General features: G+C 31.9%; 1 pseudogene; it reads left to right on the top strand.

The window, feature by feature from the left end:
- The first annotated feature begins 505 nt into the window (after nt 1–505).
- On the top strand, nt 506–6,768 carry LOC133299214 (histone acetyltransferase HAC12-like; annotated as a pseudogene).
- Nucleotides 6,769–7,080: the final 312 nt, after the last annotated feature.

Here is a 7,080-nt window from a genome sequence, read left to right as displayed (position 1 = left end):
AAACTATGTATTTTGGGAAATACACACTCTGAAATACATAGTTTAATTTGTAAGAGTTTATAAATAAAAAGTTTGTAAATATAACTCTCCTCTAAAATATATAAATATCATTTCTATTTAGAAGATATGCTTATTAGAACTATCATCTCATTGATATGACTCTCACTTAAGAGAAAGAGAAGAAATTACTAACAAAAATGAAGTTTTAACTTACATGTACATGGATGGAAGACTGAAATCCAATGCATCATAACATGCGAAGTTTTAACTAACAAATATGACTCTCGCATGTTATGATGCATTGGATTTCAGTCTTCCATCCATGTACATGTAAGTTAAAACTTCATTTTTGTTAGTAATTTCTTCTCTTTCTCTTAAGTGAGAGTCATATCAATGAGATGATAGTTCTAATAAGCATACCTTCTAAATAGAAATGATATTTATATATTTTAGAGGAGAGTTATATTTACAAACTTTTTATTTATAAACTCTTACAAATTAAACTATGTATTTCAGAGTGTGTATTTCCCAAAATACATAGTTTGATTTGTAAACAAAAAATTTGTAAATATAACCATTCCTCGTATTTTATTAGCTTGCTTTTAAATTTAATATCATATTCCAGACTCCAACCACGGACCAGGAAGAAATTTCTGACAACATATGTCAATTATGTGGAATGGATGAACTGTCATTTGCACCACTACCAATCTATTGCCTAACTTGTGGTGTCCGCATCAAGAGAAATGCAAACAACTACTACTGTAAAATTGCAGAAGAATTCGATATAGACAATTGCTTTTGCGCCACTTGCTATAAAAAATCTGGACGTAAGCCAATCGCATTCAAGGGGACATCTATTTCCAAGACATCTTTTGATAGAAAGACAAATGCTGAAATAATGAACGAACCAGTAAGTTAAGGTCTCCCTGTACTATAATATAATTCTACTGTTTGTTTATAAAGGATTCTAAACTCTTTCTCTATGATTGTTGTTTCTTGTAGTGGGTTCAATGTGATAAATGCAAAAGATTGCAACATCAAATATGTGCGCTCTATAACACTAGTGAAGATATGGAAGAAAATTTTGAGTATATGTGCCCCATATGTTGCTTAAATGAGACTGAGAATGGAATGCGTTAACCTTTGAGAAAGACTAATATTTTTGGTGCTAAGGACTTGCCAAGGACCATGCTTAGTGAACATATAGAACAAAGACTTTTAAAGCGCCTTGAGCAAGAGAGAGCTGACATGGCAAAAATTGAAGGGAAAAATCTTGATGAGGTAATTATGTCTATGTTTTAGCCTTGAAAATTACTTAAACTTTTTTATCTTTTATTCTAGTCTTTTTTAAGCAGGGTAAGTGTGAAAACAAAATATAATACCAAGAAACATGTTTCTGTTAATACAACTACATTTAGTTTTTTAGGGGAAAAGAAAAACAAATTTCCTGATTTTCAATGCATAACTTCAAATTGGCAGGTTTTAGTAGCAGAAAATTTGTGTGTTAGAGTGTTGTCATCCTCTAACAAACAATTGAAAGTGGAGAAGCAGTTTCTGGACATATTTTCTACGGGGAACGACACTACTGAGTTCAATTATGTAACAAAAGTAAGTTCTGAGATTAATCTGTAAATGAATTTACTTGTAATTATTTCTATAGAACTAAACATCTCCGCAAAGGAAATGACTGCATTACCTTCTATTTCAGGCTATTTTTTTGTTTCAAAAGATTGAAGGAGTAGATGTTTGCCTTTTTAGCATGTATGTCCAGGAGTTTGGCTTAGACTGTAGACATCAAAATCAGCGTTGTGTATATATTTCATATCTTGATTCTGTGAAGTATTTGAGGCCCCAAAGAATGGCTGCGACTGGTGAAGCTCTTCGCACCTTTATTTACCATGAGATACTGGTGAGTTGTTTATAAATTATTTTGGTGGAAAGATATTCATACTATCACTGTTTTTCACTATCAATTCACTACATCTCTAATCATATTAGATTAGTATTTTTTCTCTGAATATTTTTTTTTTTAATATTATAACTATGTACTCTCTGTCGTATATATTTACAGTGGACCATAATAAATGGTAGTATGAATATCCTATATCTTTATTTTATTAATTACTTTCTTCCTTTGTTGTTTCATTCTAAATCAGAATAAACTCTTAATACTTTAATTAATGTTACTTTTGTCTTTCCATTTCTATCATCAGATTGGATACCTTGAATATTGCAAGAAACGAGGTTTTGCAACTTGCTACATATGGTCTTGTCCACCTACGAAGGGGGATGATTATATACTATATTTCCACCCTATAACTCAAAAGACTCCAAAGAATGATCATCTACGACACTGGTTTGTCTTTCTATCTCCTTATGTATGTTTGCACGTGTACAGTATTCATGTGCTTGTGTACGCATAAGCCAGATCCCATACATTGTTTGATGATTGAATACTCAATTTTAAATTTGCCACTTAGACTTGTTATGCTTAAATAATTTATTATTTAATTGTATATTATTTTAAATTTCACTTATACTTATCGTAATTATAAAAATATATCACTTAAATTTTTTGTGGTCTTATATACACATAATTTTTTTCTCAATTTTTATCTTATATTATTATCATATTATAAATTAAAATTATATACTGAAAAGTATAAATTATTTATTTAAATTAAAATTAATAATAGTATCAATTATATTCTTATACATATAAAAATTTTATTTGAGAAATGTTTTTTATTTTTTTAAAAAAAATTAGCTTTTGGAAAAAAAATTCATCCAAACAAACTCTAAATGATATATTTTTATAATCACGATGAAGGTAAATAAAAATTTAAAATCAGTTAAATGATATATTATTTAATTACAATACATCCAAATGACAAATTTGAAATCAGATAGAGTTAAAAGTGAAGAATCATAAATCGAAAGAATTTGTTTATATATTTTTATAAATTCGCACCGACATGACATGTATAAACATTGGGTATTTACTGTGTGTGTAGGTATCATTCAATGCTGAGAAAGGCTTCAGAAGAAAATATCGCAGTTGGTTTGACTAATATGTATGATGAATTCTTTGATACAAGTGGGAAATGTGACTCCAAGTCCAAGGTAACAGCTGCTCGTTTGCCATACTTTTATGAAGAGTACTGGTCTGGAGCTGCTATCAATATAGTCAAAAAATTGAAGAAACCGGAGGAAAAAATGATGTAAGAAAGGTAAAGAAATGAGTGAAGAAAAGAACTTCCGAACTTACAAATCCTCCAAAAGGCTCCAGAGACGTTCAAGTGATGCAAGAGGTATGTCTATTTTATTTTTCACCTACATTCATTTGTTATTTTAGGTTAGGTTTTCATTGATCAATGCCTAGAGGAATTAGGTGCTTTATGATGTTTTGAAATTGCAAAAATAATGGGTTTATTTATATTTATTTATATGATGGATTTTATTGAATTGCTTTGGACAAAAACCTCCCAGCCTTTGTTTATATAACCATAAACATTTATAGCTTCCCACAAAATTCAATATAACAAAATTTTATTTACTCATGATTTGAATCTATTTACTTTTCCTCTATGGTGCTAGTTTTATTAGTGACTCAGTGAGTCATGCAGTGAAATTCTATTTACCATTTACCAATAGACCGTTGGTCTTCCTTGTCTTTTCCTTTGTTGCAGTGTTCTGTATTTATTGATTTAACAAATAATGGAATTTTAATCTGATCTTTCTTCTACTACTGCCTCTCTAACAGTTGGGCAAAAAAATATCACCTCACAAGGAAGATTTCATTATCGTCCAGTTGCAGTATGCATGCATCAATTGCAATGAAGTGATAGTGTCCGGAAAGCGTTGGTTCTGCAGGGAGTGCAAGATATTCCAGGAGTGTGAAAGGTGATGATGACTTAATATGCACATACTTAGACTATATCTAGTTGAATTCATTATGCACCTCTTGGTCTCTTGTGTATTTTTCCCTCTTCTTCTAGAATGTGCTGCTTCCTTCTATATTAATTAAGTAGCATTTATCCCTTGGATAAGAAGTAAAAGTACTGATTATTATATACTTTACTATTTTAGATGCCATTCTGCTGATACACACATTTCTAGTAGTGGGGAGAAGCATACACTCTGTCAGGTGAGCTGCCAAAGTTTTAGGCTATTTTCATGAGTTTCTCTCTCTCCTAATAGTAATTTCTGGCAAAATAACATATTTTAATCATGTTCCCAGGTTCTTGTGAATGATATCCCTCTCCGTACTAAGGAGAATGATATCATTCTTGATAATGGATTACTTGACACTAGGGATAAATTCTTGAGCTTCTGCCAGAGGAATCATTTTCAGTTTGATACACTCTGCCAATCTAAGCATTCCTCAATTATGATCTTTCATCATCTTAAGAATACTACTGTGCTGACAGTCAGAAAAACATGTAGTATTTGTTGTAAAGACAATGAGTTCCAAATGAGTTGGCAATGTAAGATATGTTCATTCACAATCTGCTCAGCCTGCTATAAGGATAGAGGTGCATCTTGTCATGAGCACAAGTTGAATCAATGTTCTTCAAGGGAACTTTGCCGGCCAGAATTAAGAGTTAAAGCAGAAATTTGAAGTGGTATGAACTTGGAATGGATTCTCTGGCTTTATATATAATTTCATCATTAATTTTTTTTAGATTAAGGAGGCCAACCGGAACAGTGGTAAAGTTGTTCCTTCATGACTAAAAGGTCATGAGTTCGAATTCAGGAAACAGCCTCTTTGCAATTATGCAAGGGTAAGGCTATGTGCAAGGATTGCCTTCACCCCACACTCGCTAGTCGGGTTTGATGGGGAGTGGTTTGTTTTTTTTTTAATTTGTTTTAGATTGTTGTTCACACATCTTTTGTGAAGTTAAAATTATGGTTACTGGAGTCTGAAAGTTGGAGCTCCATAAAATATTGTTGAAAGAAGGTTATGATTCTATTTTTCAGAATTGCAAATTGGTAACTAGAAATTGCTGGAAAAAAGTATATACTAACAAAAAACTGCTTTTAATGGAGTATCACCTCCATAGTCTTTACACAAACACAGTTAGATGTTGTTTTTATAATTTTATTATTTCCTCTTTGGTTGTGACATGTACACTTGTTTACCAGATAATTGGTCATGCGGTTGCAGAAACTGTTTGAAGTTTTACGGCATCAACTTCAATGTCCTCAATCGAAAATCAACTGTGCTCTCATCCATGGTGTCTCAAAATGAAAAAGTTGGTATGTCATGGAAATAGTTCACTGTTCAAGCTTCTCGGGGCTGCTAACCTTGTAAGAAGATATGGTGGTTACTAAATGCACGCTCAAAGCAATGCAGAGTCATGATGTTTGGATGAAAGATCACCCAACACCTAATAACATTGCAGGTGTGTTACTTTTCTTGTTCACAACCAAATAACAATTTTTGGCTAAGTTGTGGTTGAATAAATATTTATTCCTATATATTTATTGTAAGTTTTGCAGGAATCTGAAGAAGCGTTCAGAATGGACAGCCATTTAACAACAGACTCAAGATGTTTAGATAAAAGATCACCCAACACCTTCACACATTATTTCTTCAACTGTTGCGTCTGCTTGGGAGAAGGTGGATTTTGTTGTGTCTACAAAGGTTTGCTCGTAGATTGGAGAGAAGTGGCTGTGAAGCAGCTTAAAATTGGTGGTGAGCAAGGGGAACGTGAATTCAGGGCAGAGTTAAGGAAAAAGATTCATAATCATGATGTTATAAATTACTATTGATGTTGAATTTGGATCCTACAATCCAAGGGGGTTGTTTTGTAAGTTCCAGCAATTGTGCTATTATAAATCCATGATTTAGGATTAAGAACGATATATTTCTTCACCTAAAATTTGATCTATAACTTGACATGTAAATTTGAATTTTTACATGTCAAAACAGACCAGTTCTGGATTGACCTACCAGAGTTAAGGTTGTTGCTGGTGCAGCTCGTGGAATTGCTTATCTACATGAAGACTGTAAGTTTTTTCTTTCTAATTATTCTCAAATGTATAGCTATCCACATAAAGACGACATTATCATGGTAGATGGTGTTACATGTTTCTTTCATGCTTTGAGACATTCTTTTAAAATATATATATTTTGCTTCGGAATAAGTATACAAAGTTCTTTAGAAATTTGGCAACCACAATTAAGATGCAAATCATAAATAACTTATAAAGGATATTTTTCTTTCTATACGACTAATAGTTATTAGTTTAATACTTAAGTTGGGCAAGGTAGGGTTGTATTATCATAATCTGATGGCTTGTTCAAGTTCTAATCAATACTTTTTAATCTTTGTTCATTTCATTCCTCTCAGGTTGTATATTTTATGAACATAATGTATAGATTTGTAATATATTATGCCCTGTTGTTAAGCCTTTTTCAAAATATGAAGCTGAGTCATTGAGATGTTGATAATACTTGTTGCGTTTACTGTTCTAGTTATGAGCATATCTAATAGAAATAATGGTCTGAATTGCCAGGTACATGGCACCAGAGTATGCAACAAGTGGGAAATTGACTGCAAAATCTGATGTATATCCCTTAAATTGACTGCAACAGACAGGACTTGGAGAGATATATTAGAAGGCATTCAGTTGGAATAGTTTTTGGGTTATTAGAAATTTGAATTTGTTAGTTAATTAGTTGTAAACTCAATTCAAGAGTGGGTACTATATAATGCAATGACTTTATTGTTATCACACACTTTTATGCATTTACATTTCATAGAGAGTAACTGAGAGTGCTCAGTTGTGAAAGGGGATTTTCTCTATGGAGAGGATAATTCCCTTTGTAATCCTTTCTGACAATTTAGCAATAAAGACACTATTTTCTGTTCTTCTTTATGGTGTATCATTCATTTCTTCAAACCCTTTCTTGATTTCTGGTTGTATCATTTTTCATTTGGAATTCAGCTTAGCAGATTTACAGGAGATAACATCACTTACTTAGACCAATTTCTTGAGTGATTTCCACTTTTATTGTAAGTAGGGATCCTTGTTTATTGAGAAATATTTTGTTTTACAATTGATCTTTTA

Source organism: Gastrolobium bilobum, unplaced genomic scaffold (genome assembly GCF_033153095.1).
Source record: "Gastrolobium bilobum isolate Gb01-03AN ecotype WA unplaced genomic scaffold, APGP_CSIRO_Gbil_v1 utg500, whole genome shotgun sequence".
Classification (NCBI taxonomy): domain Eukaryota; kingdom Viridiplantae; phylum Streptophyta; class Magnoliopsida; order Fabales; family Fabaceae; genus Gastrolobium; species Gastrolobium bilobum.
The sequence above is the reverse complement of the archived record's forward strand: the minus strand, read 5'-3'. Positions and strand labels throughout refer to the sequence as shown.